This window comes from Cyanistes caeruleus, chromosome 1, assembly GCF_971803275.1.
Source record: "Cyanistes caeruleus chromosome 1, bCyaCae1.hap1.1, whole genome shotgun sequence".
NCBI classification, from domain to species: Eukaryota; Metazoa; Chordata; class Aves; order Passeriformes; family Paridae; genus Cyanistes; species Cyanistes caeruleus.
Genome location: NC_141701.1, coordinates 104,711,168 through 104,724,743, shown reverse-complemented (window position 1 = coordinate 104,724,743; position 13,576 = coordinate 104,711,168).

Genomic DNA, 13,576 nt, shown 5'->3' with positions numbered 1-13,576 from the left:
CTGGGAGATTGTTTAGGTCATGAAAAAATTGATTTTCCAGCTAGTGAACAATGTGACTGAAAAGTTTTTCTTTAATCTAATATTCCATCCAGTTTTATCTCAAACAGTTCAGCAGTCCTAACCTCATTTCATAGGTTACTTTCCAGATCTCCTAACATTTACTTAAAGATAGGTAAAATCAGATATGCCATTCAATCAAGTAGTAATTGCGTATTCAACTAAACCATATGTTTTTCAGTAACCACACATTTGTAAGAAGTATATGAAAAGCTTTGGTCTTTTCTGATTGCACATTCCCTCGAATTTACTAGCACCCACTATGAATTAACACACTGGGCCCTTGGGGTCCCTCTAAATGTAATCATATCATATCATATGTAAAAAATGTGTAATCATGGAAGACAAAAAACCCCACATTTCTCCCTGCACAGTAAAGTACTAATAAAATATGCTTACAGATAAATGCCCACATTTAGTGTTCTGTGCACTTAAAAAATATGACAGTGTCAGTTAGGGACATTTTAAGAAGATCTAAAGAATACCAGGATACACACACAAAAAATTACATCTACAAAAGTGCAGTGCTGGAAAAGATTGCAAAACAACCTGTATGTAACAATGTAGAAAAATGCAGCTGATTAATAGAAAAATTAGGAACATGGTAGATAGTCCCACTATGGCTGGAAGAGTAGGAAAAATCATTAGGAACACAAAATGGAGAAGTAATTTGTAAGAAAATTTTTTGAGGGATCTAAAGAAGAGAGGATAAAAGGATTATAAAAGTTCATGTCCTGGCTCCGTGCTTTATGGCAGGTACACCATAATGTGTTTCTCCTGAGAAAAACACATACACATATAAACAGATAATTAAATAGAATGACATTTTTCTGCCTTTACCAGAAACTCACAGATGAAGCTGAAGAACAATGGTGTGTAGCAGAAATTCAAATGCTCTACCATAGTCTTGGGGCCTATTAAGATTTTTTTTGATGTAAATCATAGCAGTCCCCTAGCCAGGAGAACAACTTTATTTTATTTTATTTGCCCATTTGGAGGTGCCAACAATCTCATTCAAACTGACTAGGTTGTGGCTGATATTACCAACTCATGGAGGTAGTGCAAAAGAATCTTGTTTTGGAGGGGCAATTTCTCATTTGCCTCAATTATGGCAACTTATATGCTGCAGATATAGGAGGCAGTACAAGCAGAAAATACCACATGACACCATGTCTGAAATACACCCCCAGGTCATGGTCATCAGGGCCAGTGCTGATTGCTGGGAATTAAAGAAGATCTGAATGCTTCCCAGGAGGTGTGAGGGTCCCATCTTTGCTCTGCCAAACTCTGAGTGGCAGAGAAGGCTGAAGGCTTGCATTTCCTGGGAGCAGCACAGGAGAGCTTTGCAGCACAGGAGAACTGCAGCTCAGCACCCCAAAGCACAGCCAACAGCTTCAGCTGCTTGATGAGAAGCTGCTCAGAGGCAGCTCTTGTCCTTGCTCTCTGTCTTGGGTTTGCAGTATCTAGCCAAATTAGAATTCTGCTTCTACCAGCCTTGGGTTTATAGCTTCTTAAGTCATAAATTTAACTGTGACTGGGGCTATTGTTTTCCCTTTGTAGCACATCTCGGTGTGATTCACGGTTTGAAATGATTCATTTACAAACGCAGGGACATTCGCAAGGAATTATTTTTGGAAAAGGTCAAATATCCAAGCATTGCAACAGCATCCTGAGGAGTTACTTATCCTAAGGCAGAGGAGATGGCTGGGGGATCATAAGCAGCTGAACCCAGAGCTCTGCTACAAGCTACAAGCGAGGAAGTGCTCCTATGTGCATGTCCATTTGTCTGCTAATAAGAAACTGGAAAAGGTGGTAAACAAAGCAGTAACAGGACTCGTTAAGACCACCAAATTATTTTCTTCACCATCCTAATACTTATCTATTATATTTTCAACATTTTTTTTTTTTTATTTTGTGACTAAATTTTTTTTAAATAATAAGGAGTGTTAGAGAACAGACATGGCTTTTTGATTTGAAAGGATTTTTAATTGAATTTCCCTCAAGGGAAATAATTCTCTCTAACTGTTCCCTAACTAGAAACTCCCACAAAACCCACTAGTGATCCATGCTGTTGGAGGTGGAAAAGAGCCCTGTCAATAGAAAGGGAACAAACCTTTTATTTCAAAGGGATACAACTCAACAGCCCTCCCTGGGTGCAATGGATCAGTGCAGTAGAGTATGTTCAATGCAACATCACCTCAGGCAGACAAATCCTGCATTTAAGGAGAGGAATGATCTTCTTTCCCAGTTCCCCACAGTGGAAATTCATTCAAAAAGTGAATGGGGACAGCAGTAAGTGTAGGAGTAGTCCTGTTTTCTCTCTCTTGTCAATAGAAGAGAAATAGGTGTTGGCAGCAGAAAAAGGAAGACCACCAGCTTGTGAAATAACCACCCTCTGTCTAGACTGAAAGAGAGTTTCTCACATTCATCTCTTGATTTTAGGGCCTTCTCGATATTTTTTTTTAACCCTGGGAAGAAGCTGTGCAAAATTACAGTATTTTCTTTACAGGCTACTTTGCAATCAAAAGGACAATGCCTCCCCATGAAACTCTCCTCAGGTAACCTACCTGAGCTTTGCTATAACCCTGAGTGTGAGCTGATACCAACCATGGAGATGCAGGAGTCTCCAGAAGAACAAAATCTCATGAAGACTAATTCGTGCCCTGAAGAGGAGGAAGAATAAAATAAGATGAATTTTCTCTATGTTCCCTGGTAATAAAGAAACACATGACAAGTAAGAAAAGAAGTTTGAAAGGCTCTGGAATAAAATCTGGCTCTCTGTATAAAAACAGTTTCAGAGTGGAGTGTTTTTTGTTTATATTCAGTTTCTGCAGCTAATCTTTTGAATCTTGGATTCTCAAAAAGTTGCATTTTCTCACAACCTTATTTTCTATACATATCAACCTTCCGTGTAGGAAATCCATTCTCACGTGGCAGGGCACATCCTTCTACATCAGCAGCTCCTGTCAGTGAATAATGTGACTTTCTGAAAATGGATTCTTTCTGGTTTCTTTCTTTCTGGCATGGGTCTGGACTCTTTTGATGTTACACAAATAGCAGTTTTATACTCCTGGTGATTATGATTCTCTCACACTGAGTTTAGGAGTTACTGACTCTCATGCAGTCTGTCCACTCTCTATATTTAGATTCATAAAACTAATATCCTTCTCTCAGGAAATATCACATTCAGATCTGTCTTTTCATCCTCTGAGAATTTCACCACTCTGCAATCATACAAAAAAGACAGAAAGGTTTAGTTTTCCCCTATATTTAGTCATGGGACAATATCATAGTCTGAGATCTCATTTTTTACCTAAAAATTGCAGCTTTCAGTAAGTGACTCAGCTGCTTTGCCTCGGTCCCACTGGAAATTTTGCTGCTGATTTTAGTACAGGAAGAACAGTTCAACATGTTACATGTAAATTTGATCAAAAATGAATTATCTTTAGGATACCACAGTGTTATTAACTTTGTGTCATTATCTTTTTTTCCACCACTGGTCAGTAGTTTGATGTAAAATACAAAAATTTAATATTATGTCATTTGAAAAATGCCTTTCTGAGGTACTGAATTTTAGAACTTTCATGGCATATTGATATTTATCTAATGCAACTGAGCATTCTTGTTATCAGCTGAGATGGAACATCAATAATAAGTAGTATTATTTTGCAGTGATGAGACTGTATTTTCATTCTGGAGAAGAGTGCAGTATTACTCTCCACTAATTGTTTTCTGGGGTGCATAACACTTGCTGGAAGTTTCAATCAGAACCTAATAGAGTATTGCCTAGGGTTAAATGAGAGTACAGATAATTAAGTGCAACATTTATTTTCATGGTTTTAAGTACAAGTTTGGTGATTTCATGTTTTTCATCAGACTGGCTGCTTAGCCTATTACAAAGCATGGAATATCCTCTCTGAACACAGGTATAAAAAGGTCATCACAAAAAGTGAAACTCAGCTACAATAAAACTTGAGACAGCTATACATCGTGCCTGGAAGAGAAATCTTATCTAACAAAAAGAAAGGCAAACCATGGAGGAAGATGATCAAGCAAAAGAGATATTTAACTTGAAAGATGCTCCTTAAAATCAGATATAGGATAATATCCAAGGCATGGATTACAAAAGCTACATGCAAAAGAGAGAGATGTGTGTATTATATCAGGGTTCTTTCTTAAGCAAATGAGAAGGTTATTTATGGATGACTTCTATGCATAGTGTAAGTACATAACCTATTTTTACACATGCACACAGATGGAAAAGTACCTGAAGTAAAAAGAGCATGAGCTTTCTTCTCATCATGTACTTTATGTGACTCAGGCGGTTCTTCCAAATCTAAATTTCATGGGAAGAGTACGCTGAACACTCAAGTTTTCACTCAAATAAAAAGAGTCTTCTATGACTTAGGAGGCTTGGCTTTGAAATCAGTGTATGTTCACAAATTGCAAATCTTTATGTCCAGAAAGGACAATACTCTGATTTCCTGTTTATGCCTCTGTAGAACAAGGCTACTGATTTAAATGGGTGAGAGCTCACAAGAAAGAAAGGCAAGGCTGGATATTGGAGGCGAGATACTGAAAAGGTTTCTGGGAAAACTAAAATTGGAACATAAAAAGATGCAACATTACAATCATATCTCTACAAGAACCAAACTGAAGCACAATTTCTGATGCATTCCCACTGTGCCTGGTCCCAGTTGTGATCTTTTCAATCCAAAAGGGTAGCAATCCCTTTGCACATCTGGAAAAGGACCATACCCAGAGAGATGTATTTGAATGGTTTTATACATGAAAGTAAGAAGAGCTGCATTTTTATTATGCTAAAAAAAAAATAGAATTCCTGCACCTGTAGTAAATGAACAATCACAAAACATGTGTTTGTAGGAATTGCTAAGTGCCTAAGTTGTTGGCAGCAAGGAAAAATCACAAAGAAAATAAACACATTTAAACTGAGAACTCTGAACAGCAGTAGGGAGAAAAGAATTACTAGACGACCACTTTGAAAACAGTGAGCTGCATTTATCTGTTATTTTACTCTGAGTTTAATCTGAAATATGAAAACACACACACACTAAAAGTTGCAATAAAAGCAGTGAAAAATGGACTGGTGATTGCTTTGTCATACCTCACCTGTTGAGACCTGATTTCTAGCAGATCTGCATCTGAATTGTGTTAAATGTGGTAACAGAGGGCAGACTCACCACCTCCCAGGGTGACACAATCTTGAGATTGTCTGTGACCCTCTGTCACACAGCTTGTTGTCATGAAAAGAAGTTCCATGTTTCTGGCAGGTTTGGTTAAGATTGGCTAATGATATCACAAGTACCAGAGACAAGTGAAGGAGAGGATTGGTAGCCAGACTTTTTTTGTCCACACTTTGTTGGCCTAGGAAATACAGCAAAAAGAAAAAAAAAAAGCTCTGGGAAATTGTTTTCCAACACCATTTAACAGAGTTAAGCTTTAAGTTTAGCATTGCTTGGGCTGAGTTTATCCTCTGGACCAACCAAAGTGACGGCAGAGAGGAGTTTGCTGCAGCTCCAAATAAGGATTCAATAGTAGTTTCACAGGACATTTGACATCTTGGTCCAATTCTGCTTGCTTAGCCAACACTGGAACTGTCACACCAGCAAAAATTATCTCTGAAGAAGTTCTGTCAGCTCTACTATCTCACTGTTGACTCTCTGTTTGGTAAGTATTGGTCAAGTAAGCATTAGCTGAGAAAACAGGGCAGAAATTGGATAAGTAGGCAAATGCAAAACAAAATGTAGTTTTGTTTTCAGCAAAGTGGAATTACAGAGAGGGCATCTCAGAGAATAAAAGCAGCAGAGTCAAGTGATTTGTAAGTATGTATGAGACCCCACTATCAACTTTAATTAAAATGCTTCTTCAAAACACCTTATAATGCGTTTTGACTGTTCAGAAATAGGCAGACATAAGAAAGTAAAATGCATTTTTCTAGAATATTGCAAATAGAAGTGAGGAAAAAACTCCTAACACTTAGAAATATTTTGATGCTCCTGTTTCCATGTCATTATAGGTCCAAATATAACAAAGTAGGGCAATTTAAACCCTAAATGCCTAAACATTAATCAATTTTATTGGAGCATTCCTGTTTTCCGATGAAATTATTTGGTAAAAATCTCAATTAAAATGCAGATCATTAAACTGTAATTATAAAAATTTCTTTCTATATTTTTCCCCTTGCTGTCATGCAGGAAGCTGTAAACAAATATTTATAAAACATACCATGCCTGTAATTAAAGCCATCACAGTGTTGGTAGTGAGAGGACTGAATGAGTTTGCATCAAAGTGCTCCTCTCAGAGCCCTTATTAATTTAAGATGTTAAGCTGTTCATATTTTTTTTCCCAGTATTTTAGCAAATCTTTAAGTGCTAGGAAATGAGATTAAAGGTTCTTTCTTGCCCCTAGGCCTAAAATGCTGCAAATACAGAAGTTTTATTAGTTCAGTTAACAATTAATATGAGTTATAATAACCATTAATATTTCCAGACAGGAGTTTAAGTGAACCCTTTGTGTGCTTCATCTTTGGTGTGAAACTTGACTTTGGTTCTTTTAGCTCTGCCCAAAATCTGGCAATTTATTTGTAGCTCAAGGATTGAAAAGCTGCTTAAGGAAATCTCCCCTTTTTGTGCCCAGGTAGAGAGCTTTGATATTGAACTTTGGTCTTGAATAAAGACAGAAGATTTTTGCAATGCAAAATGATCACCTCTTTACCACTACACAGGGCACAAGGGGTCAGTTGGACCTGTATTGCAATGGGACTGTTCCAAACCCATAGTTTTTCCTACAGAATGAAGGTGAAAATGATAGTATGTTGTGTAACAACTTTAAATGCCGTACAAATATGCTTAAGAACTGGCTACTTGAATGCAGTAAGTTAAACTAAACATCTCATCAGCCTCTCAGACTAAATGTCCCATTCCCAGGCTGCCTTGCCTTTGAAATCAGTATGAGAAAATGTCCCTAAGCAGGGCAGCCAATGAATATAAAATATGTGGGAGAACACCACCCACGACAAAAATGACAACTTAAAGTACCCACATAGACTTACTTGTGTGCTATGAAGATAAGGAAGATTACCTTAAAATCCTTAAAATACATCCACATACTGCATGGAGAGGGTGCCAAAGGTTTGCCCTGTTTCTGTGTAGAATGCAAGCTGAGGCTAGAAACTTGCAGCTAAACTGTGTGAGTCACTTGCCAAAGCTGAGAACTCAACCTGGTGGCATTTTAACTTTAGATTAGAAGAAGATATTTTTCTGTCTTCCATCCCTTTGCTGTGCTTTCCACGGAAATGGGAGCTGGGTGTGTCACAGCCAGACTGCAGAGCACCTCACTAGTCAAATAGCCACACCACAGCCTAACTGCTAAACCTTCCTTTTCTGTATCTCATTTGCCCCAGACTCCTGCCTGATATAGCTGAGCTACAGCTGCAGCAATGTGCTATGCAAATCACAAGAGAAATTGCTTTAATATTCCCTTTTCATGGGCTCTTTTAAGTACTGAGTCTCATTTAAGTACTGAGGTCTCATTTTCCCAGTTTCAGGAAATGTGCTGCTTGGGTTTTTGTTTTTTAGGCTCAATGTTAGATGTCCACAAGTGAAAAAACAACCGATCTTTTCTTTGTCCGCCTTTTCCTTAATGTGACACGAGAAAGAAAAATTAAGAAAAATAAACATTTTGACTGACTTACTTGAGGCTTGTTCTTTTCTGCCTGCTGCAAACAATGTTGTAATGAGTTCATTTTAGTTCATTCCCATTTTAGGGGTATTATGAGTTGTAGCACCATCTCTGCACTTAAAATGGAGCACACTCTCTGGATCTGGCAAAGACACTGCAAACATTAAAACCTTCATTTCATGTGTCCATTATATTTTGTATTTATATTACTTAATAAGAACCAGTGAGGAAATTTTGACTTGAATAACTCGACAGAAATTTTAGCAGGAGTGGAATCAAGGGTTTTCCAATATGAATAAAACTTGTTTTGCATTCAGAAGACAAACTATTGTGGTTTGTGCCTGTTCAACCAAGAATATTTCAGTTTATCCAGTTCATCAGGAAGCATTAAGTACATATCATGTTTGATAAAACCTTATGCTGTTCCTCATAATACAACGTAGACTTGAGAAAAATGAGTGTAAGGTCTGTTTTTTTCCCCCATGGTGGTGCATTTCCTAGAAATGTTATTCTTTCAGGGTAAGGCTTTACAATACTTTCTCTTCTGTAGCAAAAAATGATAGAAGATATTCCACATCTGCCTGTTTTTGTCCTCCACCTCCAATGCCATTCACTTAGAGATCACACGCTAGCCTGGGTCATTGGCCTGGGTAAGGCTGTGTACTGGAGCCCTGTTTTTAATCTGGTTTACACTGTGGTCCCCAAAGTCTTCACCAACACAGAGGTGTGGAAAGAACAGGACCAGAGCATCTCAGCTGGGCTTTAGCCCTAAGTGCAGCACACCCTCAGACTGTTCTTGTGCGATGCAGCCATCCATCTAGTTTCTGATTCACAAACACAAGTGCCATGGTTTTAAACCAATAACTAAGAAAATTACTTATTTTTTGCTGTGAGATATGGATTAGAACAAGAGCAAAACAGGCATACAACTTAAAGGGGGAAAAAAAGAAAGTTTATTGACAAACTACAACAATAAGAACACCAGAATAAACTTCCAGAAAAAACCTTTTCATCCCCTATCTACCCACTATTCTCTTGTTCACATGACAACAGAGACAAAAACTTTGGAACTTTGATGGTTAAAACAGTCCCAATTCCTGCTACAGTCTTTTCATTCGTCTTTGTAGGGAAACAGAAGTTTCTTCCTGTTAATTTATGGAGTTTCTCACAAGAAAACTATTTTTGTTATAGTTTTCCATTTCCCTAATGTTAGCTGCCCAGAGCTGCTATTATTAGAGTTCACTCCTCCCATTTTCACATCACTCTGAGGTGTGTATGGGCCATGAGTCTAGAGATAGCATTTTTAAGGATAAGTTATTCAAAGGCAAAAAAAGTCTTCTTCATCTATTTCTGTGAGCTTCACCAGAAAACAGTTTTCTCATTGCCTCTCAGGGCTTCAAATCTCCCAACAGTTTTCTCATTGCCTCTCAAGGCTTCAAATCTCTCAGCACTTCACTATACCATAATTACTCTACTTTTTACTCAAATTTACACTTTGAACACTATTCCTCTCTAGATCCTATATCATGAATTAAAGGAGTTCTTTTCAGGACTTCATTGTCCATCTCCATAGTTTTAACAGGGAGATATTTCAGCTTAATTAAAGCATCTTCTTAATTCTCTACCTTTTCTGAAGGTTCTTTTCTTTCCTGTCACTGGTAGTTTATAAAGTCTCTTTTCATGTTGTTCTCTCTCTTTTTCTCTCTCTGGATAAAAAGTATCTCTGGATACTTTTCTATGAGATAGGAAACCTTTGGGTACTTATTTCAATATCATCAGATGTCATTAAAGAAATATATTATTTAACTTTGTGTATTTTTATAAAGTTGGATAAATACTCAAGGAGTATAATAAAATAAGCTGCATCTGAAATAATTTAAGGCAATTTAGCATATTCAAGGATTGGACTCAGAACTTCAGTTCTGTTTTGATTAGACCTTCCAGCCTTTTAGGGGGTATAGGGAGATCTCTAGAAAATGTAGTGGTTTAGATTCTTCTTCTTCTCCAAACATCAATGAATGTGAGACCACCACACAAACAAAGACATTAAAAAAAAATAAATCTCAGATTTCATTGAACAAAGTTAATTGTTTTCAACGTGACAGTCACAGCAAAATATATTTAACATGAGGTGTTATCAGTTTGTTTTTCTCAGCAGTTCAGCAGAGTAAAGAGGTGTGAAAAATGAATTTGGGCAAGTCAAAAATACAAAATTTTTTGAGGTTTAAAATAATTTAGGTTTCTTTTCCCCTTTTCTACTCCAGCTACTATTTGGTGATCAGTGCACATGGCTGATGCAGCGCAGATGTTGATGATTCACCAGTAACAATGAAAGATAGAAATGGAAAACACTTGCCATACTCAGTGATGCTGGATAATTGTCCCTGGTTCATATTATTGCAATACATTAATCTTATAATGGCAGAAGAATAAGTTTGGATTCCTGCTGGGGATGTCAAAAGGATTATAGTTCTACTCTTTCCTTTCTTCACTGTGTTAGTATAGAGGAGGAGTAAGCTTGACTATAAATCATCTTTTGCATACATAAGCTTAGAAAATTCATCAGGTTTTGACATAATATGTCCCTGGGCATCAAAAGAAAATTTCAGAGAGAACTGACTATATTACATTAGAAAAACTAATTACCTAAAGCACAATCCAATTAAGATAGGGCATTTAGGGGACAGGATCCCAAAGCTAGGATTGCTAGGGGACTCTTAGTAACAGGGAGCTTCTGTGAAGCATCATATCTCCTCTATACTCCACATTAAACCAGTGCCATTTTCTAACAATACTCCTGAGAAATGATTTCACTGCTTGAGGTCTTATATGCAATGCAATTTCATTGTATAACATAATTACTTTAAAATACGTGTATTAAGCATAATGTATGGTTTCCATTTCTACATCCTGAGGACCTATGTCCTTCTGTTAAAGGTAATATAAGCCATGAGCATGGATATAATACAAATAGTCTGTAAAAAGCCAGTCTGGGTAAGTAAATAATGATACTTTTCAATTACTCTTTAATAGCTTTCAAAGAACCAGCGAAGTCTTGGAAGAAAAAAGAAAGAAATGAGCCATTTATCACACTTAATTTGCAATAATTTATAAAAAGCTTGGACATTATCTTTTCTAAAGCTTACTGCACTCTATGGTCTCCAGCTAGATACCCAAGTAAACAAGAATCTCACTCTTTATAAATAACCATACATCAAAATTGCTCTTTACATAATTTAAAAGAAATAAAATAAATTGAAAGAAGCAAGCAATTAAATCCGTCAGTATTATTTATTTTTTATTTTTAACTTGGGTGGAGATGAGAAAAACGTGAGAAAACTTGTTCAAAATCTCAAAGAATGTTTCTGTCTAATTTCTATACTGTGTTTTTAGCCATTGAATTGCCCCCTCTGATAGCCTTGATACATGAAAAACCACCATGTAATGTTTGTCATCAAGTTGTGGTCTCACTGAATAAGTTGTTCAAAAAGTTAGCAGAAATTAGTATATTTTATGATAAAGGGTAGAGGGCATGAATTCTAGCACTTGCAGGAAGATATACTTAATTAATTATTGAATAAATTATTAAGGAATGCCATTTCTTTAATGACTAAACCAAGACATGTCGCAAAGATAGCAATTTTGCTATTCATTTAGAATGTAGCTTAGAGATTAAAAAAAAAAAAAAAAGAAAAAGAAAAAAGGAAAAAAGAAAAGAAAAAAATTAGAGAAATGTGGCTAGAAATGTAAAAAAAACCCCAATGTAAATTATCCATTAAGCAATGACTGAAAAATACATTATCAGGATATTTCTCCTGGTTTTCCCAGGGTTTGGTGGTTTGATTGTATAGTTCCTTTGGGACTGATTTACTGTGTGTCTGCACTTTGAATATGTTGAGCATGGGAAGATGAGGAAGACTGTACCCATCCCTGCATCCCTATCAAAATTTTTAATGCAAATTTTGGACACACAGTTTTAGAAAAGTCTTGAAGTTGGCCTATGCTGTGGCAAGGTCAGTCTCCAGCCAAGAAGAGAATCACAGAGCTGTCAACAGCATCTCTGCTGCTTTTGTAGTTGTTGACAGAGGATATTTGGTTCATGCCAGAGAAACTGGCTCAAGTAATTAAACAACAAAATACCCCAAAACCACCAAACAACTTGGGAGGGGAAGCTGTGGTGAGAAACTAAAGAAAGAGGGGAAAAAATGCACCTGGAGACTGATATTACCATTTAAAGCAGTTTATAGATTAAACATTACGCATCTATTATGCATCAGATACTTTAATGGTAAAACTGAAATACACATCAGACTGCACAGCTAACTTTAATAATGGTGTAAAATAATAGAAAACCAAAAATATTTCAGGCTTATGCCAACAATTTAGCATAAGCCATTGTAGTCAAGGAGAACACTCTACTGATTTTTTAAAAGTAATTGTCCTAATGTTGCTGATATATACCCAAATCTTATCCTGAGATATTCTTCCCTGGGGTCACACATAGTACTTTGTGTAACTACTTTAATAGTCTCTCAAACTTTTTCTGCTCAGAGAAAACTTTTTATGCCACTCTTAATGCTGCAGTTTTTTCTTACATGTTAATTCATTATTTGCACTGGAGAAACTATGACAGATGAGCTCAGAATGGGCATCTGTATACTGGAAATCATTATTTTTTTCCTGTGGAAATATGCAATATAAATGATATTTTGCATGCTAATGAGGTTTTGCTGAAGTTTCAAATGTACTGAGATATGAGATTTATTACCATGATGACCTAGCAGCTACATAGTTTCCATGACATTTTTACAAGTGGGCTGAACCAAAAATTTTGTGTGCAAGCAAGAGAGCTTATTTTTAGAAAATAATAAACTAAAAGCAAAGTTTTATCATAGGGTGCAGCTACACCTTTGTTCTACTTCAAATTAAGCCTACTTGGAGTAATGACTGTTGAATGAAACTCCTGCTGCCAGAACAAAGCCCCAGAATCTTGACCAATTAAATTGGTAATTCAAATATCCATATCCCTTGCCCAGAGAAGTACAATCTTGATGTGTTCCTAGTGAGAATTCCCAAATGATGCCCTTATTTTTTTCCTAGCTTATATAATTTACTTTGACATCTTCTCTTTCTTTGTGATACTTCATTATGGTATGGCCCTGTGACAACAGGAAAAATTATTTCTCTTGTTTTCAGTCAGCTCTTTCCCAGCGCATTCCTGCACAAGCCTTCATCTCAATTTTTTTACAAAGGGAAGGATTTAACTTAGCCTGCATTGCTGGCTTTCACTGCTCCCCTGGTAAATATGAAAATGATCTTACTGTGTACTTTCTGCTATTCTACATCTGAGGGTTGGGGAAGAGCAGCCTATTAATAACTGCAATATTGCATTCTTATCCACATCCACTGACTTCCCTAAAACCCTTACTTCAAAGGTTACAAAAAGACATCTATTAGTGTCCATTCCTCTCCTGTTTCCTACATATTCACAACTAATCTTGACTAGTAGGCCACAGATATGCTAAATGCATCATCATCCAAGTATTTCTTTGCATCTTTAAAATTGTCTTTATCTGTCTTGAATTTCCATCTTAAATTCTGGGGGAAAAATCTTTCTACCTACTTGTATAGCATATGAAATAAGGTGAGCCTTAACCATACCTTGAAGTCCTAGCCACATGGGTTATAAGTAATATTCTTTGATCATGAAATCTCTTCCTACACTTAAAGTAACAACTGCAACAACCTCTTTTACACAGTGCTTAAAGCATCTGAAATCTGAGCTTTCCATGTATTTCATAGCTATTCAGCAGCATCC